Source organism: Culex quinquefasciatus, chromosome 3, assembly GCF_015732765.1.
Source record: "Culex quinquefasciatus strain JHB chromosome 3, VPISU_Cqui_1.0_pri_paternal, whole genome shotgun sequence".
Taxonomy (NCBI): Eukaryota; Metazoa; Arthropoda; class Insecta; order Diptera; family Culicidae; genus Culex; species Culex quinquefasciatus.
In genome coordinates this window covers 100,684,786-100,711,940 of record NC_051863.1, presented here as the reverse complement: position 1 = coordinate 100,711,940, position 27,155 = coordinate 100,684,786, and the positions used below count along the sequence as shown (strand labels likewise).

At 44.2% G+C, this 27,155-nt stretch overlaps 1 protein-coding gene across 3 annotated transcripts in view; it reads right to left on the bottom strand.

Moving 5' to 3' along the window:
• Positions 1–27,155, bottom strand: part of LOC119769455 — an 83,430-nt gene that overhangs the window by 19,539 nt on the left and 36,736 nt on the right. Inside the window, exons 1-7 of one of the 3 annotated variants that reach the window (XM_038261940.1) lie at positions 10,829–10,950; positions 3,078–3,865; positions 2,603–3,009; positions 2,193–2,520; positions 1,683–2,131; positions 1,483–1,626; positions 375–1,422 (exon numbers count right to left, since the gene is read on the bottom strand). The exons of 1 other annotated variant lie outside the window; for it this stretch is intronic. The gene's annotated coding sequence lies outside the window, so the exon portion shown is untranslated. Of the gene's footprint in view, positions 1–374; positions 1,423–1,482; positions 1,627–1,682; positions 2,132–2,192; positions 2,521–2,602; positions 3,010–3,077; positions 3,866–10,828; positions 10,951–17,177; positions 17,368–27,155 lie in introns of those variants that run through there. One more of the 3 variants, XM_038261941.1, reaches the window with a different exon arrangement.

The following is a 27,155-nucleotide window of genomic DNA, read 5'->3' as shown; positions in this document are numbered from 1 at the left end:
ACGGAGAAAAAAAAGTTCCCAAAATCGTGTACAAGCGTTCATGAAAATGCCCAGTAAGAAATACGTGGCCGATCGGGTCTGATCATAAGAACGACGATCAGACCTACCTGATTTTGAGACACGCATCAGACCCGAATCAAGGTATTTTGCACCCGAAACGTCAACCTGTCAAGGTTGTTCGAACATCGCAAGAGGCCTACATGCGGGGCCGATGTAAGAACGACGTAAAGGTGGAAAATTGGACGCGCATCAACCTCTCTTTTTAGGTTCTTCTTCTTCTTTTTCTGTCATCTGTCAAACTCATAATTTATTTTGATTGAAACAATAAGTTTATTTTTCGCGTTTTTTCACTTTATTAGTCAAAATATACCTACATTTTTAAATTTTTGAAGGAATTTAGTTTTAATTTTGCTGCCTCTGGTGTTGGAACCAAAAATGGAAGCGACTTGTTAAGTTCGCCGGATTGGAGTGGGTTCGTTTCGCCGGTATCGGGGCAACCGGTCAGCAGCAGGATGTCCACCATATTGACCATCGTACGGACAGGAACTAGACGATGGGGAGGTTGAACTTTCTGGAATGCTTCAACACCGGAAGGAGTAGTGTTGAAAACTTGTTGACGACCAAACTTGGAATACAGTGCAAATGTGGTAGCAAGCCGCCTTCCGGCGGTTCACCGACCCAGGCCTTGGCCATATTCTCGCGCACTTCCTTCACATTGTTGGCTAGCCTGGCGGTGCTACTCCTTGCCAAACTTGAAGCACGTCTTTTGTTCCTGCGTTTACAGGCGTTCGCAAGTATACTTTGTGGTTCTGGTGCGCGGATGTGACCAGTTTTACAGATTCTGGGCGTTTCCGGACACCAACTTGCGAATCTCGACGCATTTAGTTTTGTGGTGCTCCCGGTCACCACCAGCTGTTCGATTTCGACTACACCAGTTCCGTTGTTTTGGACTCAACGGAAGTGTTCTTTCGGCGAATCTATCGAAACCGGTGATCTTTATTGGGACTTGATGACCTTGGACCAGGCTTTGTTTGAAAAGTTCATGAGCCTTCCAAGCGGGATTACGTTGCGTGGTCCGGTCCGGTCACTAGACGGTGGTGTCCAGAAAATGGTCTCCAGCGGCCACTGGCCAAGCGCTCCAGGATCGTGTCGTTTCTACTAATGGCAGCTGCCGGAGATGGTCCCATGGGTATGTTTCGGCGATGAACTTGTCAACACTGATGAACGTGGACATTTTGACCGGGTTTCTCTGTCCCTCCCCGCCGGTTTGAAATCTTTTACTTTCTCCGGCCACCGACGATGCGCGGGGGTACAACTGTGGTAGATAATGGTTCTGGTGCTTGTGAAATTGGCAGTGAACTTGTGCCGGTACGCTCTATTTTGTCACTTAAAGGGTCATGAGGGCCAAAGAGAAGAATCTGTCTGAAAATATAAAAAAGTTTGTTGCACTGGAATTAGAAAATATGTATAAAAAAAACTTACCAGAACCATAAATTTTGATCTCGAGATTGTCATCCTACGACATTCTACGGAAGTAAGGCAGGGAAGTCGTTACCACTGGCCAAGGTTGACGAGTTGGCAGCCCACCGGTTGATCTGTAATAGGTTCCGGGTCTTCTTTGAAATTCTGAAAGAAACCATTTCCTAAATTTCCCAAACAATCGAGCTGTTCGAACTCCTTACCGTTCCCGTTCCTCCGGTGACATTCGCAGCATAACATGCCACTCGTGCATGAGCGGAATTTTGGTCGTATCAACCGGTTGTTTTTCGTTCAAGTCGTCGTTTGCTGCCTCTGATGCGGGAACTACAAAGAACTGCCGGTGAAGATGCGTTTAGGCTTCCCGACCCCGGCCGTGGCCATGTTCCCGCGCACGTTCTCTACAATGTTGGTCGGCGAGCGACGGTTTGATGACTTTCTTCAGCTGGTGCAGGACTTATTTGGGGTGTTACACGCGGGTGAGTACCATCCTCTACGTAACAATTGAGTTACTGGAGTTTTCATCTTCTTCGTTCCCGTCGGCGACTACAGAGCCGTGACCGTCATTAAAGCCTGTTCCGAGGACATTTGTAGAGCCATGGCCGTTCTAGGTGTGAATTCCGGATTGCGCCAAGCATCCACAACGGAAATGAACCTATTTGAAGACAAAAAAAAGTTTATTTTACTGCGGGATATTGTAAATGCAACTTACATACCAGAATCTTTCGTTTAAACCGGCCACTGTGGGCGAGCTGAAGACCGTTAAGCTGGAAATTGCGACGGCATGGACGGCACCGGTTCAGCCAGCAGCTGCACTTGCACTGTTCTTGCTGGCATTTGCTTCTTCGGAAGTACCACGCTGATTAGGCCACGTCTACCTCCGGAAGCGTGGTTTCAAGCGCACGACATCGTTGCAGTCGAAACGAATCTTTCCTAACCGACAAGGTTGCGGGGTAATCAAATCGGTACACACCTTGGTGTCGATGCAGCTGATTCTGGTCCGAGTAAGATCGAACAAGCAATTAAGCTTGGAGTCGTGATGTTCTAGAAAAAGAGAGGAAAAGAATGCAGTTATGATTAATTCTTTAAATTAATTTGAACTTGTTCTCTCAAAATACAAACTTACCTAAGAATCTGTATTGTCATGTTCCGGTTATTGAATTTGTCTCGATGTCTCGATTTGACCAGCTCAAGTCACCGACTAAGACCATTTTGTCGCACACGTCTCGCAGATTTTTGGCCAGCGAGATTTGACGACCTTCCGTGGTCCGTGGTCAGTTTTTCGATGGCTAACGCTTTTCCGCAACTTTTGCGCGCTTCCGGGCACCAAGTTCAGTGGCTGATGTTGGCCACCGCCGCTTCGCTTAGTGTCGCCGGATTGCGGCTGGAAGTGAATTTCCAGGAACGTGGAACGGCCCCTGTTGCTCTAGATGAGGGTGCCAACCGTCTGTCGGGTCTGGTGCGTGCAGCGACTTTATGAGGAAACTTGTAGAGTTAAGATCCTGCCTCGTGCCGGTTCCTGACGGCATCAGCCTAATAAATGAGGAAAAAAGAACACTGAGATAAGCAAATGTAATGTTTTGCTTCAAAAACCAACTCACCTGTTGAAAATGTTGTTCGTGGACACGATTGGGTACACTAAACTGTTCCGCGTTCCGATTGCCCACCAGAAATTTGGACAGCGTTAGGTGTTGGAGCTCCTGCAGTAGATTCATCTTCGTGGACGGATTCAAGATCATTGAGCTCGTTGCACCGAAGTGCCATCGGTGTCATCGGTGAACATCCGATTGGTGTCAAGGCCGCTGTTGATTTTCTTTAACGTCACCGATTCCGCTGCGAACTTCCGAAGTTTTGGTGGTGGTCCCGTTATCGCTCTTGGACTCACGACCCAAACGAATTAGCACCGTTCTCTGCAGGTTGGCCACGCCGGAACATTTCGCAGCCGGAAAATTCGCCCATGGCTTACTGGAACTGATGGCAGCTGCCGGAACAGGAACCGTCCAATGGGGATTATGGTGGTTAGCTTGGCGTCACTGATTAACGTGGACATGTCGACCAGGTCCGGTGCGGCTCGTAGGGCTGGTTCATGTCGTCCCCGTTTTGTTCTGGGGTCGGGATTGCTGGGTTCGTGTCCATCCGGGAGTCACAACTTGCCGGCAGGTTCCGGTCAACGATGCAGGGACGGACTTGTTTGCTTTATCAGGTGTCACTTGAAGCAGAAGAACTTAAATTAAACAAACAAACTAAGAAATAAAATGATTACCTAGCTCACCAAACTAAGAATTTGCCAAGAGCACGCGACTTGAAAAAACTATTCCAAAAACAAGATGGTTGTTTGGCAGTTTGACAGTTCTTCCGAATTTTCGCAATCGCGAAAGAGTGAGATAGCCTGCTCAGCGAAACATCGATGAAAATACAAATCATGTTTTCTCTTTCACACTAACGTACAGCCCAGATCGAAAGTCCGTAAACCCACGACCCAGATCGAAAGTCCGTAAACCCACGATGTTTTGTAAGGCAACGATGTTTTTCGATCAGTTCGATGAACTGGTATGCTGCGCGTTAGAGTGAAAGAGAGAGCAAGCTTTTGATTTTAACCGAAATTTCGCAAAGCATGCTATCTCGCTCTTTCATGTTTGCGAATTTTTCGTCAGTTCTGTCAAACGAAAAAAACATGGCGTGCACGTTGGCTCTGTCGCGAAAGAGTGCTTTGTGGTCGGCTTTTCCGGGATTGTTCCGGGTTGTTTGTCAAATCGGCAGGCCAAGAAACGCTCCCAGATTGTCACCTTGTTGATCGAGAGTAGATTTGAAAGGTAACTTATATTTTTTACTTTGCTTTATTTGTTTAGATTTGCTACAAGCTTTTACTAAAAAATTGCATTTTCAGGCCGGACGACGCGTGCTGGCCGTCGATTATTGTGTCCTCAAGTTGAACCCCGCCGGGACGCGGTCTTTGGCACGATTGGCTTGATTCTTGTGCACTTTCGCTACACCCTTTTGTCGCGATCAACGGCGGAAACCTCCTCCAGGCTCATTCACCGCCTGAACCCGCACCCGCCAACTCCGGAACATAACCAAGGCAGCGGAACTGACTGCAAAAACCAGCGCAGTTGAAGTCAAAGTCGCTGATTGTGTTCCACCGCTAGCCTGAATGCACCCGTCGAAAAGCTGCAAAGGATGACATAACCTTTGTCTAACTGATCACGCCTGTGCGCCGGAACATGAGTGCAAACCCGCGATTTAGTTGACCGAGAAGAGCTTAAAATTTGGTGAGAAAGAAGGTCGTCAATTTGTCGGCCGCTGGTCAACATTGGGCTGGACGTGCGTGAGAACATGCCACTGTTGTTCTTGGAGAATCAACAACGGTAAAGAGCTCAAGCAGTTCGAAACTTCAGGACAATTTAGGGATTTATCGGCCGGCTCATCAGCCCTGAACAACAATAACGACTCCAGAACAAACCGCACGGATAACAGCGCAGAATTATCAGCATCTTCATTCCTCCACGACGGAGTTTTCGACGTCCTTGCAGATGCATCTGCTGCAGGAAGTACAGCACATGGCGCTGTGAAAATCGCCGGAACGCAAACTCGAGCGTGCTCACAAACAACGATTCCAACAGACTGTTCCGGATCCGGTCCGCACTCCAGCACTCCAGGAACAAACTGCTCCCGATCGAAGGATCCGAGTACCAATCTTTGCGCGTTCTGCGCGGCATCAGTGAAGAGTATGCCAAAGAGTAGTTTCTTCCACCTGGCGTGATAAATAAAAAAAATATTCTGGTAAGTTTCTTCTAACATTTGCTAGTTTCTGTGTAATAATTCTTTTATTCTATCACATAGGTTCTTTCCAGTTACCATGCTCAAAACCTCGCTCTTTGGCCGAGGAGAACAAACAAGCTGTCTATTTGTGCGTCGCAGGATAAGTCCCGGATGTCATCGGCCGCCACCCGGAGTATGGCACCGCTCACGACAGTCGTGGACGTGCATGAAGCCGATCTGTCCGATCTGGTCCGATACGCAAGCTGCATAATCTTTCCATTTTGGACTCGCCGGTTCCGAGATTTTCGCCGACGTTGTTGGCCAGGAACACCGCAAAGTTGATCGAATCCGTCGAGATGACGTCAAGCAAGGCGGCGGTTGCCAATACTAGCCAGCAGCAGCTATCAAAATAACATGCCTTTTATCGAGCTGACCACACCCGAGCGCCAGAACTATAGTGCATACCCGCACACGCCGTTTCCTGTATCGGCCGAGAATCTGCAAGTTCAAAAAAAGGAGAAGCAGCAGTGTGCGCCAAAGATAGTAATCAAACCGTCGCTCGATGGCCAACCTTGTGGAGAACGTGCGCGACAACATGGCCACGGCCGGTATCGGAAAGCCGGTCAAACCGCCTGAAGTGACCTGCTATCAAGTCTAGAAATGCAGAAGTACAATTGCCAACAGATCCAGCATCCACGTTTGTCCGGCGGAACCGATTCTCTGGCAGTTTGTAAACAAAGCGGTCGAGAAACTGAAGAAAGACGAACGGGAAGCAACCCATCCGTCGGTCGCGTGCCATTTCGTTGATCGAGGAGAAATTGGAACCTGACTTGCTGGTGGGTTACGCCCAGATGTAGTTCATCATCAAGTGCACCGCGCCGGACCCTGTCCCACGGAGCAGGATCTCCTGAAGCTGCATAGCTGGGTGGTTCCGGCGAGACTCGTTGAACGCCACAGGCTCGGCTTCGCAGAATACCTCTAAATTACCGCTCAACGTAGGGCACACACTTTGACTTCAGCGACTTTATCATTTCATCCAAGAAAACGAAACTTGACCACCTGGGAGATGGCCAAAAAGCAGCCGGTGGCAGCGGAATCAGTGCTGACGCAGCACAGGTAAAACAGTCATTTTCTGAAACTTTCCAACCCTAAAAACTTTCCCTTCCAGGTAGCCGATTCTGGTTTCGCACCAGGCGATATGTTCCGTTGTGGCAAACTCGATAAATATAATAGCGCAGAAAGAGAAGCATATCAGCAAAGTGTCAGCCGCTGGCGTGCAGGAACCAACGGGACATTCAAGTTGCGACCAACTTGCCGGTTCCAAAATATTCGGTCATGGTTCCACGAGTGCCCTTGGAGCAACGGGAGAGATGTTTCGGGAGAAAACGAGCACGAAAGTGATGGAACGATGACTGGCGGACAGTTTTCTAGTGGTGAGTTAACAGCTGATAATTTTAAACATAAATAAACTTGATCAATTTTCACAGCACTTCAACACCGGTCTGCGCACCGGCCCCCTGGCACCATCGGCAGGAAACGTCCCTCGTTGCATCTCCCTGGCTATCGAGTGAGCAGCAAGGCAGGACGCCTGCATCGGTGAAAACGAACCCGGTTGGAAATTGCACAGCTGGCAAATTGGAACTTGGCCGCTCCGTCGAAGCCGCTGGAGAAGGTCTTCAATGAACCAGAATCCGTCCACGGAACAAGTTCGAAGAATGGTTCCGGCCCTAGGAATGCTTTCAGAGCGACGGGTAGGATGCTCCACGAACGCGTCCAGGTCTATACCAACCGGAAACCTTCCACGTTCCTGAAATTCACACCCCAGGCGCAATCAGGAATTGTCGGCCATGGCCGTGGCAGTAACCTTCGGAACGACGTTGCACAAATCAGGCTCGATGGACGTTCACTTCTCTACAAGTGTCCTCGGAACGACGGGTGAGATTCGGCACGAACGCGTGCAGATCCAAATTAACCAGAATAATCATGGCTCTGCAAATGTCTCGGAACTACGTTGCACGGATCATGCTCGATGGTCACCACCATGAAAGTCCCTCGGAGCATCGGATTAAATGTTGCACGAACGCGCCAGATCAACTAAAACCAGTCCACCTTCCTGGCCAATTCTTTTTCAAATGCCGGTAATTTACATGTAACATTTTCTTGTTTCACCAGAAAAAAAATCTTTTTTTCCATTTCAAATAGGTTCATGCAATCCGGAAACGTCAAACGTGACGGCCATGGCCATGGACATTCCCTCCGAATGATCGAACACGGATAAAATGCTGCAAGAACGCGTCCAAGATCAGATCAACCGGAGCCGGTCCCAACATGCCTGATGATCAGACCCGATCGGCCCCGTAGTTTTCACTGAGCATTGGGTCGCGGATGCCGAAGGCGGCCGCAGCGCTCGAAAGGGCCCGCGCTGAACGCGATTCCCAAGACAAACGTCATCTCAGCAGAATTGACCAACCAGGGCATAAGGCGTGTCCTGGTTCGGGGTTGTCTGGCAGTCCATTCGGAGGAGGATGACGGGACGGTGATTGACCTCCCGTGGCACCAAGTAGAATTAGCAGATCAGCGGCGACCCGCAGAGTACGGATTTTGACTTCCAAGACTAAACTATTCCAGACTACCTTGGAGGAGTAGTTGGAGGCATCGGAACCGGTGCCGTTGAAGGACTGGTAAAATGGGGAAAACAGTCATCATAGAAATCTTACAAACTAACCTTCCCCCTTTGCAGCTCTAAATCTAAAATCCTGCTCCCGGACGAGGAGGAGTCGTTCTGATCCGCAAGTAACACAAACCCCCGGGCGGAAATCAAAACATCACGGCATGTTCAAGGTTCGTGACCCCGCATCGACAGACACCGAATCGAATAATCAGCGCCGGGCGGACTCCATTCTCAATCCGGCTTCCGCTCCCAAAACTCCCGGAACTTTGCCCCTGATTGCCCACCGGAACTGACACGCGGGACAGCCATGACCCTGGAATTGACGACGAGAGCAGCGCTGCATGGGACCCGGCCATTGCCCCGTAAATGTCCTCGGAACAATACAGCATCGCAGTGATGTCAAGGTCCCCCAAGTACCCTCAGAATGGCGAGAGAGATGCTGCTCGAACACGTCCAGGTCCAGATCCAACTGAATTGATCACCACGTGCTTCTCTCTCCTTCCTCACCGGTCAATTTGAGTTTAAAATGATGAAAAATGTCGGAATAAAATCGAAACATAGCGATTTATTTGAAAAATAAACAAACGAAACTCAAAAACGACTGTTTCAATAACAACAAATCGAATGACAGATGACAGAAAAAGAAGAAGAAGAGCACAAAAAACAGGTTGATGCGCGCCTGATTTTTCACCTTTACGTCGTTCTTACATCGCCCCCGCACGTAGGCCTCTTGCGATGTTCGAACAACCTTGACAGGTTGACGTTTCGGGTGCAAAATACCTTGATTCGGGTCTGATGCGTGTCTCAAAATCAGACCCGCATCGGCCCCTGTAGGACTGATCGTCGCTCTGACGATCAGACCCGGTCGGCCCCGTATTTCTTACTGGGATGTTGAGATGAACAACCCTGTAGTCGTCATCGAGTCGACCTAGTCGGCCGAACCCCCTGTCGACCTCACACGCAGCTGTCAGAGCTGCAAAAACAACTTACGCGTTTTTCTTCGGAACAAATCCGACCAACCTGCCACTCTGCTCATCAGGTTATGAGCCCAGGTTGCGCGAGTGCCGAAAAGTTGTTTTCGCGGCATTTTAGTGAGTGAAGTTCGGAAGTTGGTGGAACGGATTGAGGATGAAGACCAACGGCGTTGTTGCGGGGGTGCCACTCTTCGTTGGCTCGAACTACCGGTCGTGGAAGTGCCGGATGCTGGCCGTGCTGGACGAGCACGAGCTGGAAGAATGCATCCAGCAGGAGGCGACGGAAGTGGAGGAGCTGAAGGTGAAGGAGGAGGACACGGCGGTGCAGAAGGAGGTCAAGTTGAAGGCGGCGGAGAAGAGGAAGAAGAAGGAGAAACGGTGCCGGTCGTTTCTGCTTTCGAGGCTGGATGACGACCACGTCGAGCAGGTCCAGGACAAGTCGACGCCGAGGGAGATTTGGCTGGCCCTGGCTGCGATGTACGAGCGGCAAAGTTTGGCGAAACGTTTGCACCTGAAGCAGAAGCTGATTCTGCTGCGCCAGGGGGGCGACACTCTACGGGAGCACTTCACAAAGTTTGACCGGATCATTCGTGAGTTGAAGTCTACTGGAGCGACCATCGATGAACTCGACGTCATCTGTCATCTGCTGTTGACGGTGAATCCGAGGTTCGAGATGGTAGTGACGAGCATTCAGACGGTTCCGGAGTGAGATTTATCGCTGGAATTCGTCAAGTGCCGTTTGCTCGACGAGGAGACGAGGAAGAACTCCAGCGAATCGGTCGGTGTGAAGACGGGGGAAGCGGCTTTCTCGGGAACGAGTGCGCTGAAGTCGCAACAGCAGAAAAAGAAGAAGGCGTTCAAGTGCTTCGTTTGCGGAAAAGAGGGCCATAAAGCTGCAGACTGTCCGGAGAAGAAATCCGACGCGACGAAAGCGAGCGCACGCTACGGGTCGAGTGACGACGAGGTGTGCTTCGTCGGCGTGGAGAAGCTTCCGGAGCTGCGGGAGGTGAGCTGGATCGTAGACTCTGGTTCATCGGAACACATCGCCAAGGATCGTGAGTTGTTCGAGGAGCTCGTGCCGCTGAAGAACCCGGTGACAATCGCCGTTGCCAAGAAGGGGAAGTCGATCGTTGCTGAGCATCGTGGCGTGATCCGTCTGACCTCAGCCGTGGACGGAAAGACGATCCCGATCACGCTGAAGGACGTTCTGTACATCCCGGAAGCCAGCGCGAACATGTTGTCGGTTCGGAAACTGGACGAGCGCGGACTGAAAGTGGAGTTCAGTTCGGGAACAGTGAGCATCAAGCAGGAGGAGAGAACTGTGGCGATCGGAAAGGAGTCGGGGAGGCTGTACCTGCTGGTTCTACACGAACGAGGACCAGGTCGCGTGCCTGAAGATCCGGAGGGATGCTTCGAGGGCGGAAGCGGAGAAAACCGAACCACTACGAGGCCGAAGCAAGCGTGAACCGAAGCAGGACAAGAAGGCGTACACGGGCTTCGCCTTGAGTGCAGAAGACTGCTGGTTCTGCGCGGAAGCCGGATGGCGGAGCGGCAGAAACGTTTTTGAAAGTCTGCGCCCCGCAGCAACGAAGATCAAGGAGAAGTTGAGAACAGAGGTTCCGAAGATGCGAGCGAGGCATCGACGGCATCGCGCGGGACATGGCGACTCCCAGGATTGAGCGGGGGTGTTGAGATGAACAACCCTGTAGTCGTTATCGAGTCGACCTGAACCCCCTGTCGACCTCACGCGCAGCTGTCAGAGCTGCAAAAACAACTTACGCGTTTTTCTTCGGAACAAATCCGACCAACCTGCCACTCTGCTTATCACCTTACAAAACATCGTGGGTTTACGGACTTCCGATCTGGGTGGGAACCACGAACAAAATGTTCAAATGTCATGGTACGTTTTTCAAAATCGTACCATACACTCAGCCAAAAAACTTCTTACCAGCCATAGGTAAATCATATAGATTTTTTCCATACGCTAGCCATATAGATTTTATAGGAAAACGAATTGATTTTTTTTCCATAAGCAAACCTTATAAATATAATTTTGGATTGTTGTTTGCTTTCCTATGCAAACATTATGAAATTAAGATGAGAGAATATCGCAAATGTTGATACTTATATTGCAAACTTATGAATGTATTTAAATTATTTTTATTGAGAATACATTGATTTTTTGCTGAGATGTTAATGTTTATTTCAATTAAACTACAATAATAGAGAAAACAGAACAGAACACTTATTCCTTATAAATCTAAGACCCGTAACGTTAAGCTGATGGAATGTCTTTCCGCATTCTTCTGTGAACGGTTCAGGCAAGATTGCATAATTGTTGAAGCCGCACCGGGAGCAATATTTCGGTCAATCGGAGGAGTCTTAATTTGGCCAGGACAGACTTGTTAGCCCCAAGCTTTCTGGTGGCCTTCTACCTCTTCATTGTTGTGTCGTCCCCGAAGGAGTCCGTTTGACACCCTGGTTCCGCCATCGTCTTAGTATGCGTTTTCTGAATGATCTTGTCGACAATTCTTTTGTGCGAATAAGTGCAGCCACGGCCTTCATAGCGTTGAGTTGCTTCGTTCCGGTGAACTTCAAGATGCCCTAGGAACGTGCTTAACGGCAGCTGGTGACAATCGTTCCGATTATGAGACGGAGTGATTTTGACGGCGCCTGTTTCGAAGACCAACTCAGCAGGGCCGTAGCACACGAACGAGTTGGCAAATACATTTTTTTTTAACTTTGATTCATGTAGTTGTCTTCATAACACTCCCCAAGTAACCACCCAGCACTAAAAGAAATCATAAATTGGCTGCTTAATAGCATAGAAAAGCAAATTAGTCATAAAACAGCTAAGTTCAACACAAATCAGCTCTAAAACAATTGCTCTAAATGAAGCTGAAATAGAGCTCATTTGATGCTGCCACTGGCAACACTGCAACACAATATTTCATCAAACTGGCAACACGATATTGTTTCGTGTAAGAGCGAAAGAGACAGCACCAAGAAATAAAACTAAGTATATTTCCTACTCTTTCATCCATTCAACCAAAATAAATCGAGCCAGGAGCAAAATGCAGACAGCTTGGAAGAGATATCTATGGGTGAAGAAATTGTTCGCTGTTTTCATCTGTTGGTAAGCTTTTTTATCATTTCATCATTTTAAAGTATATTCTAATTGAAGAAAGAAACATGTTTCAGGATGAACAAAACTTCAGGGTATCAACTTCTACTGTTCCGGAGGCCTTCGCGACTAGACGAATATTTACGGAAATGGAGGAAAGCGTGAGGAAAGCAGAGATTTCATTTCGTCAAAGCTTGATCATCCGGCTTCGTAATCTCAGTGGACATAGCATGGACCTTGCCCGGTAAGCTGGTGGATCTTGTGGTGGAAAGTAACAAAAAACGACGACAAACGCAACATCTCAGCGAACGTCCCCCAACTCTCTGGCATGTGTGTTCTGAGGGCAGTGCAATTATTATCTTTAAAGCTTTAATAAATTATCCTAAATCTGCAAAAAAGTGTTTTTCCTCAATATAACCAAAACTTCGTAGTGGCTAAGTGGAATATAAATGTTTATATTTTAGAGCATGAGAAATCAGCATTGAGGTGGAGCATTTAACTCAACAACGAAACAGTTTTATAGGTCTGAAATCATACTAGGAAATTAATTCTCCATTTAGCCGTGAGGACACAGTCACAGGAATCACCAGGACCACATCAACTTCCAGCATCAAATCGTCAACACCGCAAGTTTAAGCAAATAATTCATCTTCCCCACTCGGTCAGCTGAGTCGGCAAAGTAGTAAACAACCCGAAAATAGAATTGAGAGAAGCAGAGAAGAGAGAAAAAGAGACAACAGCATTTTTGCCTCTCCATTTATTTACATTTTGCAGGGTTGGAACAACAACAGTAGGGGCCTAGCTGGAAATCAGAAATATAAAGTCCAAACTCAGCTGCAAATCTGCTGGAAAAGCGCTGTTAGTGCAGATACGAAAACTGATTAGCTTTTGCTCGCAGCTCTTAAAGCGCTGGTAGTGCTGAACAGTGACACGATTTAGTGCTGTTTGGTTACTTGGGTCACGTTATTCTGTCTCAGCGTATGGCATACTATACGAATCCGGCAATGTATTGGCTTTCCGTAAGGACGACTCTGGATTCGGTGTGCCTAGTAGGTACCATATGAGCAATTCTCTACGAAATCGGTCTTTTTTCTTCAATTTTTATTTTTGTATTTTTTTATCCGGCTGAAACTTTTTTGGTGCCTTCGGTATGCCCAAAGAAGCCATTTTGCATCATTAGTTTGTCCATATAATTTTCCATACAAATTTGGCAGCTGTCCATACAAAAATGATATATGAAAATTCAAAAATCTGTATCTTTTGAAGGATTTTTTTGATCGATTTGGTGTCTTCGGCAAAGTTGTAGGTATGGATACGGACTACACTGGAAAAAAATAATACACGGTAAAAAAAATTTGGTGATTTTTTTATTTAACTTTTTAGCACTAAAACTTGATTTGCAAAAAACACTATTTTTATTTTTTTTTATTTTTTGATATGTTTTAGAGGACATAAAATGCCAACTTTTCAGAAATTTCCAAGTTGTGCAAAAAATCATTGACCGAGTTATGATTTTTTTAATCAATACTGATTTTTTTTAAAAATCGAAATTTTGGTCGCAAAAATTTTTCAACTTCATTTTTCGATGTAAAATTGAATTTGCAATCAAAAAGTACTTTAGTGTAATTTTGATAAAGTTCACCGTTTTCAAGTTATAGCCATTTTTATGTAACTTTTTTCAAAATAGTCGCAGTGTTTTATTTTTTTAAATTAGTGCACATGTTTGTCCACTTTTGAAAAAAATATTTTTGAAAAGCTGAGAAAATTCTCTATATTTTGCTCCATCGGACTTTGTTGATACGACCTTTAGTTGCTGAGATATTGCAATGCAAAAGTTTAAAAACAGCAATTCCCCACGAAAACAGCATGATTCGAAAAAAAAGTTCTCCGATCGGGCTCAAAATTTTTCTGGGGGATCCTTGGCCGAAATAATTAGACCCGTATTTTTTTGTTTGGCCATTAGGGTGACCTACGCCGTGTTAGGGTGGTCCGAAAAATGGCAATTTTCGTCGATTTTCGCAAAAACCACTTTTTTCAAAAAATCATATCTCCGCGCCATTTCATCCGATTTTAGCTGTCTTAGACGCAAAAGAAAGGTGATTAGTTTGGCTATTTGGGAAAAATAGTAAGAAGTTTCGAAAATCTAGCTTAACATTTGAAAAGGTCATATGAAAACTTAAAATGCTGTTTTGAAGGTCTCGGGACCAAAGAGCCTATGTCTGAAAATATTTTTATCGGATTCCTCGGAAAATTTCACATTAAATATCAAAAAATGGTGAAGTTATGTTTTCGATACTCTGAGATACGATTTTTTGAAAATAAAAACTGAGTTTTTCGACGCGCCACGCGCAAAAATCAGAAAACGACGAAAACGGGAAAAAATCGACTTTTTTCACTAAAATTGCAATAACTTTAAAATTTCAGCGATGACCTATAGATGTTATGGTACCAAAAGTTGCGTCTTTTAATTACGAAAATTTTAGTATCCTAACATGTATAGGTCATCGCTGAAATTTTAAAGTTATCGCAGTTTTAGTGAAAAATGTCGATTTTTTCCCATTTTCGTCATTTTCCAATTTTTGAGCGTGGCGCGTCGAAAAACCCAGTTTTTATTTTCAAAAAATCGTATCTCAGAGTATCGAAAACATAACTTCGCCATTTTTTGATATGTTATGTGAAATTTTCCGAGGAATCCGATAAAAATATTTTCAGACATAGGCTCTTTGGTCCCGAGACCTTCAAAACAGCATTTTAAGTTTTCATATGACCTTTTCAAATGTTAAGCTAGATTTTCGAAACTTCTTATTTTTCCCAAATAGCCAAACTAATCACCTTTCTTTGCGTCTAGGACAGCTAAAATCGGATGAAATGGCGCGAGATATGATTTTTGAAAAAGTGGTTTTGAGAAAATCGACGAAAATTGCCATTTTTCGGACCACCCTAACACGGCGTAGGTCACCCTAATGGCCAAACAAAAAAATACGGGTCTAATTATTTCGGCCAAGGATCCCCCAGAAAAATTTTGAGCCCGATCGGAGAACTTTTTTTTCGAATCATGCTGTTTTCGTGGGGAATTGCTGAAAACAGGAAAATTGATGTTTTCTAAGTCTCACCCAAACAGCCCACCATTTTTCAATGTCGATATCTCAGCAACTAATGGTCCGATTTTCAATGTTAAAATATGAAACATTTGTGAAATTTTCCGATCTTTTCAAAAAAAATATTTGCAAAATTTTCAAATCAAGACTAACATTTTAAAAGGGCGTAATATTCAATGTTTGGCCTTTTTGAAATGTTAGTCTTGATTTGAAAATTTTGAAAATATTGTTTTCGAAAAGATCGGAAAATTTCACAAATGTTTCATATCTTAACATTGAAAATCGGACCATTAGTTGCTGAGATATCGACATTGAAAAATGGTGGGTTGTTTGGGTGAGACTTAGAAAACATCAATTTTCCTGTTTTTAAACCTTTGCATTGCAATATCTCAGCAACTAAAGGTCGTATCAACAAAGTCCGAAGAAGCAAAATATAGAGAATTTTTTCAGCTTTTCAAAAATATTTTTTTCAAAAGTGGACAAACATGTGCACTAATTTAAAAAAATAAAAAACTGCGACTATTTTGAAAAAAGTTACATAAAAATGGCTATAACTTGAAAACGGTGAACTTTATCAAAATTTCACTAAAGTACTTTTTGATTGCAAATTCAATTTTACATCGAAAAATGAAGTTGAAAAATTTTTGCGACCAAAATTTCGATTTTTGAAAAATCAGTATTGATTAAAAAAATCATAACTCGGTCAATGATTTTTGCACAACCTGGAAATTTCTGAAAAGTTGGCATTTTATGTCCTCTAAAACATATCAAAAATAAAAAAAAATAAAAATAGTGTTTTTTTGCAAATCAAGTTTTAGTTTTAAAAAGTTAAATAAAAAAATCACCAAATTTTTTTTACCGTGTATTATTTTTTTCCAGTGTAGTCCGTATCCATACCTACAACTTTGCCGAAGACACCAAATCGATCAAAAAATTCCTTCAAAAGATACAGAATTTTGAATTTTTATACATCATTTTTGTATGGACAGCTGCCAAATTTGTATGGAAAATTATATGGACACACTAATGATGCAAAATGGCTTCTTTGGGCATACCAAAGGCACCAAAAAAGTTTCAGTCGGATTAAAAAATACAAAAAAAAATCGAATGACCGAAATCCTAGAGAACTGCTCATATAGAACCGCAACATTTTCATCGATTTTCGGTTATATTCTATTCAAAATGCACATGGAACAACATAAAAAACAGATAAGTTGCATTAAAAACGAAACAATTAATTAAAACTTACGTTTTCAAAAAACTATTGACATTCTCTTCTTTCGACTGTCCAATTTGTTTCGCCATCATGAAATGTGTTTCATATGGTCTGCCATATAGATTTTTCACATATACAATGTTGGTAGATTTCATAAGCTCACCATATAAAATAAATAGGAGCAATAATGAATCATAGAGCAACCATATAGAGTTCATAAAAGGGAATTTTGATATCGTTTATATGGGAGACCTTATGCAATTTTAAAGTTGTTTTGGCTGAGTGTAAGCTTAGCCTTAGGACAATTTTTCCTAAAAAGACCAAATTATCACCTTTCATTTGCGTCCAAGACAACTAAAATCTGTTAAAATGTGGTTTTTGCTAAAAATGACGAAAATTGCCGTTTTTGGGACCATCCTAGCACGGTGTAGGTCACCCTAATAGCCAAACAAAAAAAAATACGGGTCTAATTATTTCGGCTTAGTAAAAGAGTATCGGGGCCGGCATTTACAAAGCGGATTCAGTGTCAGTTTATTAATCAACTTAATGTTAACATGTTAAGGTTAATGTTAACATTCCATAGGTTGTCTTCTAAGGTGTCTAAGGCCCAGTTTGTGACGATACACTACCTTCCCTTTATTAAGCAATAGAATCCAGAATTGAAAATATCGCCAGTTGTGTTGGTCCGAGCCGGGATTTGAACCCCGATCTACCGCTTATTACTTGGCTACGTGGCTCGGTCTATTTCGGCGAAGGAATCCTCAGAAAATTTTTGAGCCCGATCGGAGAACTTTTTTTTGGTTTAGGCTCTTTTTAAAATGGAATTGCAAAATAAAGAAAACACAATCTATTAACGTACCAATACAGTTGATTATTTTGCCTGGAACAACTTGATTACAACACTTGATGCAGAAAATTTGACCACAAAGGCGACAATGGTGTTTTCTTCGAAAGGTTGAAAATTTTGCCGAACAATCGTAGCACTCTATTGATGTAGAGTCTGGCATCCAAAATTTCTGCAATTCGGTATGTTTATACAATTGAGTGTCCTGAAAGAAACATGTTGCATTTTAATTAAAACAAAAAATAACGCAGGGACCCGTGGTGAAGGGGTAACCGTGGTTGCCTCTCACCCAGTCGGCCTGGGTTCGATCCGTGGTACGATCCCACAAGGATCCGATGGCATTTTTCGAGACAAGATTTGTCTGATCACGCTTCCTTCGGACGGGGAAGTAAATGTTGGACCCGGTCTGAATCACACCCAAAGGAAAAATATATATCAAAATATGCAACAGTGAATTTGCTGCAGCAAAATTACATTTTATAACATTTTTGCAGCAAGCCCGTAGATCATTTTTGCCCGCGATCTGCAGTTCTCACCAACACATATAAGGCTGGCGCGTCCCCGGGCAACACTTCACAGCGAAGAATATGTTGGTGCTCTGTCCTTCATAATTCAACAAGCGTCCATGGCGCGGTGGTAGCATGTCGGATCAACAACTAAGAAGTTGATGTTTCAATCCTCGTGCTGACAAGATTTTTTTTCGCAATACCAGCAAACAGCAGTCGGTAATGTCGATAACAGATAAGTTTTATATAGAATTTCCAGAGTTATATAAACTTTTATACTAAGTAATTAGTAAACTTTATATTCAATCCAAATTATTTTTTCAATCAGTCAAGGATGCGTATTTGAAGTTGGGGAACTGGATTTATGGTGATTTGTCAACAAATAACTTTATTTATGTTAATTTTTCGAAAGGTGTACAATAGGGTGGTCCAATTCCGGACTTTTTTGGGGCTACCCCCTGAAATCAATGATGGGTCACTAGACTAAATTCCAAATTTGAGCTCATTCTGACCACGGGAACCCCTCCCTCCAATCGCTTAAAGTTTGTAAGGGAAAAATCGTCAAAATGTATGGAGAAAAGCAACTGTTTTACCATAGACTAATAAAAGACTGCACAGTGGGATCTGAACCATGACTCAACCTTTTTATGACCCCTTGGCTCGGCCGGTTCACTGTCAAAAATGACAGATCAAAATGTCAGAAACTGGCTCCACTGACGATTTTCTGACGTTTCTTTTTTTTTGGGTTGTTTTTGTTTTGATTGGTGAATCTACACAAACACACACATTCGATTTATTTGAGGATGCATTTGCCATCCCAGCAATATCGGAGAACCGGAAGGACCGACAGGTTGTCCAGGCTGATGGCCATGATTTTTTTTTAATTTTAAATTTGCCTTCTATTTCTGTCGATTTCTTAATAAGTCACCGATGGAACAAATGGCCTTTCGGCATCGGTTCCGGGTGCTGCATGACCACGATGGCGGTCGGTGTGAAAGCTTCCGGTACATGGAACCCCGGGGGAAGTCGTAGAATCGAACGTATTCATACGATTCAGCTTATCTTAGACGCAAGCCCTCCTGATTAGCATGCTGTCTAACTCCACCTTACAGGACATTTCCAACCAAGGTAGCTCTAAGTTGTTTAGTATCAATTAAATTTTCAATCGAAAAGTTCATTCAAATTAAAAAAAAAGATGTCTAGAGTGTTGATTAGACCAATCATCATTTCATCATTTTACAATCAAATTAAGGAATTTACAACCAGGTCCTAACATAACGGCTTGGGAAACGCCATATTTGTTTAAAACATTGACAAAAAGCCGTAAATTTTATATATTTTCAATTCATTCTTAACCACAAATGTACATCAGTAACATACACACACATACACCCACACATAAGTCGACGACTTGGCTGCGGTAGCCGCAGGATGTGCCTTCCCCCTCGCGGATGCGGTTCTTCTCGGTGGCAGGGTCTAAGTTGGTAGGGGAAGCCTTCTTCTTGCACACGTCCTTGAGGAACGCCAACAGCACTCTTCAGCCTGGTCATTTCGCGCCTTCCCTCAAGCGTTTCTTCTCCGCCAGTTCCTGCATTTCCAAGTTCCTTCAATTTGTTTTGGTGCTAGTGGCCACCGAATGACCCCGCTCCATTTATCTGGGAAGCCGGTGAACGCATGTGGTTGAGTGCTCTCCGATAATTTTCAAACTTAGTCAAGGACATAACAGCAAGCGAATTCCCTGGAAAGAGGCAATTGATTTTTCGTTTAAGATAGGAAAATCTGGCTAATATGTTCAAATCCTCATATCGCAAGATGAGTTTGAGCTACTTAACTAATTTGTGCCATTTAAAAACACTTAAATCTTACCATTTTGTTTGAATAATAATCGAAAAAGTTCTGCAGCAAAAAAATTCAACCGTCCAGCTGATGCGAAAACAAAAACAAACACGATGCGCGCCTCGATACAATGCGCGCGCAAAGCAGCACAAAGCAAAATCGAAAAAAGGCAGTGCGGCCAAGGAAATCTGTCATACGGAGGGTAAGCCGATGCGGTTCAACGTGGTTCACGCGGTTCACAGCATATGAGTTATATTTTTTTGAAAAAAATGTTCGGAGTGTTTAGTCTTTAATTAGTCTATGGTTTTACTTTTTGACCTGTGGAAAGCGCCATAATCATCCGATTCTTACCATTTCTCAAATGTAGAACCTTCATTAAGAGCATCATTACCGGTGCGTTGCGGAAATTGTTGCTATTCTATTAACCCGTAACGCTTCTATTTTAGTTTAGTCACCCGGTTCCACACCGGTCGTTGTCAAATCGGGTTAGCAATTTACTACCCGGCAACATTACCGGTGGTTGCTGAACTACTTGTTCGGCAGTTTAATGAAAAAGTTTCGAGATCGTTGTTTGAAGAAAATATAATAAATTTAATTCGCTATCATTGCTTCAAAGATAAACACGACTATTGACATTTTGAGGTCCATGAGTGACCTGACCACTCTCCAGGTTGTCCCGGTAACCCCCAGGGATGTTCCGGAGGAGGGACAATTCCGGAAATGTGGTCCACCGGGCATGATGGGTATCAAACTTCATGATTTTCAAAGATAAACACGACTACGAAATGTTGAGGTCTCTGAGTGACCAGACCACTCTCCAGGTTGTCCCGGTAACCCCCAGGGATGTTCCGGAGGAGGGACAATTCCGGAAATGTGGTCCACCGGACAAGATTGGTACAAAACTTCAATGTTTTGAAAGAGAAACAAGAATATCAACATTCGGAGGTCTTTAATTGACCTGACCACTCTCCAGATTGAAAACTGAACTTGATCACGATACACGAAACAAAGCTGTATTGAGGTCAATTTTGGTAATACGTTTAGTAGGCAAGTGATAGGGGTACCTTTTGGTAAATAGGCCGGATCTGAAAAATCAATGGTTACCGAATGAATGTCATTAGGTGTGTACCTTTGCCCCTCTCTACTCTACCAAGTGTGTACACTCCCTCAAACAGATCATTTGCGCCAACATTTGGCATCAACATAACTACTTTAACTGGGAGCAGTTTCAGAAGTGGATTAAACTTTGGCATCGGTTCCGGCTTACTTTTTAGCAACACCGCCAACAAATCCGGTGGCCTTCGAAGAACCAGCCTGTTTCGAAACACTTCCACATTAGGACCAGGAACGTATACTTGGTGGCCTCGGTACAGGAAATGTTGGAAGAAATCACTGACACCGTCTTCGAAGCCGCTTATGGTACATTCAATTGAAGGCTAGTTCCGCACTGAGTGCCGCATTCAGAGCTGTCAAGGCTACATGCTGAGCAAGGTTATGTTCAACGCGATGAAAAAAGAATTCCGGGGTGCGTGCTTTGGAGTTGATTTCAATAAATCTATTCTTCGCCTGACGTATATCCGTCAGTAGAACCTGTAACTTTCCAATTGTTTACACAAAGATTGAGATTTTGTGGATTCCAGGCTTTACCGCTCGATAATCGCCGTCAGGTCAAATCACTGCCAGTCTAGGAGGGGAAGTGAAATTAGGGACTACTTATTTTAAACTCTGCCACTTAACGTATAGGTCCTTAATTCCGTGGTACTTCGCAAATAGGTGCTTGACCGGGAGCGAGCCACAGGTTTCGACGAACCCATGCTCTCCGCAAATGCTGGCCAACCGGACCCGGATCGATCGTAACATCATCCTCCCAGTTGATTTCAGCTAGGATGGACAAGTAGCCAGTAGGTCATGAAAGTGGTCAAAAATAATTCCTTACAAAATTTCAGGGCATTTGATATGTAACATGATGAGGTTCGAACCAATTCACCAAATGACCGCACCCGGGTTTACGGAATCCGACGGACCCGGTTCCGGAGTGGACAAGTGGCTTGGTCATGAAAGTGGTCAAAAAAAATTCCTTACAAAATTTCAGGGCATTTGATATGTAACATGATGAGGTTCGAACCAATCCGCTAAATGACCGCACCCGGGTTTACGGAATCCGACAGAACCGGTTCCGAAGTAAACAAGTGGCCACGAGCATCTTCCGTGCCAGCTGTCTGTCAACGAACTCTTCAAGCAGGTTCACGTGGGTCTCCTGAAGGATGTACTGCGAACAAGTGATGCTGTTATTCACTGTCACGTGCACCTCGGGTGATCTCAGGTGCATTTTAACTACTGCAGTTGAGATCAACAGCGTCTTGATAGCTCGGAAAAAACATCGCCGGGAGCATAACCGGTTCCCCACCCCGCCATTCTCCCATTCATCAAAAGCTTGTGATTCCAACTTGAACTATGCACGGTCAGTTCCTTCGGTGGGGATTTCTTCTGATTGAGACGACTATCCGGAAATGATTTCATTTTTCAGCACGATGCACAGGCTTGGTACAGAGAAACGATTCTTTGACGATTTTTCGGATGCGTAAACAAAATTTTGTTCCGTTTAAATAACCTAAATTTCTGGTCCAGATAGCTTCCGTTCCTTTTTCGGGAGGGTCGCCTTTCCACCCGACTCCCGTAACACTCGTTTTTTACCGGTTCTCCTGCTGACTCCCAAACATGGACGAAAAAGTAAACAAACTTACGTTTCGTGTCCAAGATGGCATTCGAATCCGTCGCGAATCTGCTTCAGTCGGAGCAAACTCTAACTTTGTTTGCGATGCCTCCAGATGTTCTCGTCGGCCTACGTGCCCTAGTCCGGCGTTCCGTCCAGGCGGTCCTTCATTCTGCGCGGTGACTACGTGACTGGGTGATTTGCAAATCACGGAGGTGTCCTGCAGGATGGGTAACACGCTGTTGAATCCATTGCGACCGGTTCCGGAACAACTGCAGGAGTGACACGAGCAATGTCGGGTTTATCTCAGGCTCCTCGTACAAAACTGCCCCGGAGAAAAAACCCGTCGTCCCAAATTGCACTAGAAAAAAACTGTTGTTAAATCCACAACTATTTCGCGACGGGGAATTTTCAACCCGGAACCACCGACGAAAAACGAAAAAACATAAACAAACACAGAAGCTACGTCGGCTTGGTACGAACTTTGACAGTTTAAAGTTTTAGCTGCGTTGCTAGCGCGTTGCTAGATTTGGTAACTCGCTCCCAACCGTAACGCCCCGCTCCCAAACTAAAACGTAACGCCCCGGTTGGGAGCGAGTTACCAAATTTGGCAACGCACTAGCAACGCAACTAAAACTTGGAACTGTCAAAGTACGCACCAAGCAGCAGTAACTTTTGTGTTTTTTATTTATGTTTTTTTGTTTTTCGGCGTTTGTTCCAAGATGAAAATTCCTTGTCGCGAAAAAAAATAGGTTTGACGAAAGTGTTGGCCAATGTTCCCCACTCGGTGGATTTTTTCGAAGCAGTCCCAGCAGAGCAACCGCAACCCCCAAAGTAGTGGCGGGTTCGGGTTGTGTCGCATTCGTAACATTCGCGGTCTTCCGGCCGGTTCATCTAGGGGGGTTAACAGTGGAACGACGGGTCTCTTCCCGAGGGCAGTTCTAAACGAAGAGCCTGAGATGAACCCCGGTCCAGATTCAATACGGGATTGCTAGTGCTGCCACTGGTTAACGAGGTCTATCAAGTATCAAGTTCGGGAACCGGCCGCAGCGGATCCAACAGCGTCCGGGTGTTCCTCACCTGGGAGGGAACTTCCGTGTTTATAAAATCACCCTTCGATGTGGCCACGTTAAACTTACGCAGCTGCTCCTGGATGCATTTTTAGCTCATCAAGTGGTCACAGCGCAGAATGGGTCGCGGTTGGTTGACAAGAATTTGCGCTACGCGTTTTTTTTTTTTGGTTTCTCCTTGTTTCGAATTTTTCATCGTGACGTTTTACGGTTCGCGATTTTTAGACTTTCCGGCGGGACAGTTCCGTAAGAAGTTCCTTCGGTAGTGTAATGGTTTTGAGTGGTACAAGAATTCAGACGGATTTTTGCAGGTTTTCATGTGATTTGGGTGTTGTGAAGAAGTGACACTTTGATGAGAAATCTCGGTCACCGAACGGAGTTTTTTGAGGTGGCCTTCAAGAGAAAAATGGGTGGATTTTCCAAGTTTTTATTGTTGTAAAGTTGTGAAAATTGCTGAGGAAAATGTTGAAGGAGTTGAGTAGTGAGTGAAGGGGGCGGGAGTAGGCAACGTTTGCTGAGATTGGCGGCTCGATTTCTGAGCGGCTCAAAATGCAGGCGGCTCGAGAAGTCGCCGGATTCGTGACGAAATAGTGAATGTAATCGCTGCCGGTTTGACGGATGATGCTGCTTTTCGGGTGAGAAACTTCCAATTGGAAATATGGAGCAGCCGTGACTGACTGGTTACGGTGTTCGCTTTGTAAGCGAAAGATCCTGGGTTCGATTCCCATCTGCTCCAAACGAGAAAGATCAGGAAATATGAATTTTTGAAACTCTAAACATGAATGAAACATCAAAGTCGCTCGAACCGGGGTTCGATCCCCCGTCCTTTGGATTGGTAGAATTAGGAATACTACTACTACAAACTATATACGTGCTGGGTCTTTGTCCATTTGACAAGGACTCGGAAGTGCTAAATAACGTTTGAATCCGATTGATGCAAACGTTCTTTAGGGCGGGGCTTGTCGATTCAAGCTGAAGTACCTCGCGCATGGCTAGCCTGCGTAGAAATGGGTCACCGAAGCTCGGCAGAGCTAACACCTGCCAAATGCCTATGCGAGTTATTTGCATGTATAGGATTTAAAATCTAAAATACATGGAAACAACTCAATTTGTAAGAAGCGACCGCGTGGTCCCGTTTGGTTGGTTGCACACACACACACACACATCAAGTGGTCACAGCGCAGAATTAAGGACCGCTGAGACGGAACACCGGACTAGGGCACGTACGCCGACGAGAACATCCAGTGGCATCGTGGGAAGGTCTCGTATAGGCCACAACGTTGGGGTTTGCTCCGAACGGAGCAGTTCGCGACAGTTATGTTCCGTTTACGTTCTCGTTCCGTTTTTTTATACCACGAAATTCATGGTCGATTCTCGCCGTCCCGAAACAGAATTGTTGCACTAGGTGACCGTTAAACCATCCGTGAATCTGCTTCAACTTTTTACGAGTTCATAACGTGCATGTTGCTGTTATAACCGAAACATTTTTAAAAACTGGCACTTATTTGAAAAGTGATCCAGATTATAAAGTTATAACCAATAACAGAATGAATCGAAATGGCGGTGGAGTTGCAATAGTTATCCACCGTAGTATGACTTATAGCACGTTACGTGACTTTAAGTTAAAAGTTATTGAAAGTTTGGGCATTGAACTTGAAACTTCTTTTGGGAAAATTATGATTGCAGCTGCATATTTGCCATTCCAATGCACTGGGGAAAATAAAAAATTTTTCAAAGGGGATTTGAATAAACTTACTCGACATAGATCTCGATTTTTGATCATCAGTGATTTTAATGCCAAACACCAATCTTGGAATAATTCAAAAGTAAATTCCAATGGTAAAATTCTATTCAGAGATTGCACTTCTGGTCTTTATTCGGTTTTATACCCGAATGGACCAACTTGCTTTTCTTCTGTTAGAAATCCATCAACAATTGGGTCCTAAAATGAAGCTTAGATTGCTGATATTATTGTTTACAGCGATAAAGCTTATTTTTCTGAGTACAATGACCCTTTGTACGACCACAAAGAGTTTAAAATGGATTTTTAAATCAATTTTGAAAAATTAACCTCGCGGTCCTTCTTGACAGAAAAGCTCCTACTTGACAGCTCGTTACAAGGGGACCATAGTCATTCCATCGAAAAAATGTTGTCTTGTCAAAAAAAAAATTGCATAAAAATGAAAAAAGGTTTTAAGGGTGCACAGCAACCAAGGAAGTTGTTGTCTTCTTATCCTAAAATTGTCAAACTTACGGACCCAATCCTGCATGAATCTGATTGTAAAAATAGTCAAACTTTGTTGTATGTAACTACGAAGACAGTAATTTAGGGGATGAATAAAAAATTATATCGATAGTTCCCGTAGTATTGAAAATACTAAAATGTATGTAAAAAATATCTGGGTGCAAAGGCTATGGTTGAAGTGTACCGTTAATCGTGTTTTTTAACGTTGTACATAAAAATTGACATAGGGCTTTAGTACCCAATTGATTTGGTTTTGACAAATCAAAGTCAGTATTGTGGTCCTTTAGTGACTCTTCTGATTTTGATTCTGATCACCTTCCAGTAACTTTTTCACTTTCTCATGAAGCAGTTACCAGACCCAATAGTTCTGTGTTTAATTACCACAAAGCTAATTGGGACCGGTATTAGCATCATATTGAGGATAATTTAAATCATGATTTTGTTTTAGAAACCAAAGCTGATATTGATTCAGCCTTGGAATCTTTAACTAATGCAATTTTGGATGCTAGGAATATTGCTATTCCTAAAGTCCAAGTCAAAATTGATTCTCCCATTATTGATGACGATCTTCAGCTTCTGATTCGTCTGAAAAATGATCGCCGAAGACCAGCCCTCTGTCACGACGGCCATGTTTATGAAACCTAAATGTTCGACGCGAACATGAAGACGCAAAGAAGATGAAGAACGCATTTGCTGTCAAAATTTAAAAATAAACAAACCGCGTGGCAAAAAAAGGCACTATTTCATAATGTTGAAATGATTTCCATGAAAAAATAACGGCACGGGACACGGGACGGATTTCCAAACGCAAGATCCCGAAGGACCCTATCCGCCAGAGACCATGGATAAATGCCCCGCGAAGTGGCGATGAAGACGGTTTTGCAAGTTCAGTTCAGATTTGTTCAGACCACTTCGCGATGAACTTCTTGAGAGTCCACGAAAGGTCGGATTCTACACATGCACGCGTTTCCTTCGATTCCCTGTGCGAGTCGACAGCGGGAGTGGGCCAGTCCTCGGAGAAGGTTATCGAAGGATGTTCGGAAAGACCAGCTCCGCCACAATCACCGGAATCACGGATGTTTCTGCACTTGGTCGGTTACTCCCTGCCGGAGATTGCAGCGAGTTGTTCGGAAGGATCATAAGCGGGACTTGGCCAGTCCCCGGTCCAGTACTACCCGGACAATCTTCCCGGTCAATCGGAAGCAACAGTTCTCATCTTTTTTCGTAACAGATTTGCACACACAAAAAGAGATGTTTCTTGAAAATTTGGTGTAAACAAACAGACAACACCAATACTGCTACACTCACAGAGCCCACGCAGTAGTATTAGTGAAGAGCCCACGATAAACAACGTGGGCTCTTCACTAATACTGCTACGTGGGCTCTTCGAGGTTTTGGTGACTGTCAAACGTTCTAGCCATTTACAGTGATGCCAGGGGGTTGCCGAAGACAGTATCAACGTTCTCGTGATCCTGCACTGAAGCGAATTCAAAAAGATTTGCAAAAGGTTATTGACCACAGATTCACTCTCCTGCGAAATGAAAAGTTCGCAAGAGATGTCGAACAAATTAAACCTTTTTTGGAAACTTTCAAAGGTTCTTAAGAAACCTCAAAAACCAATCC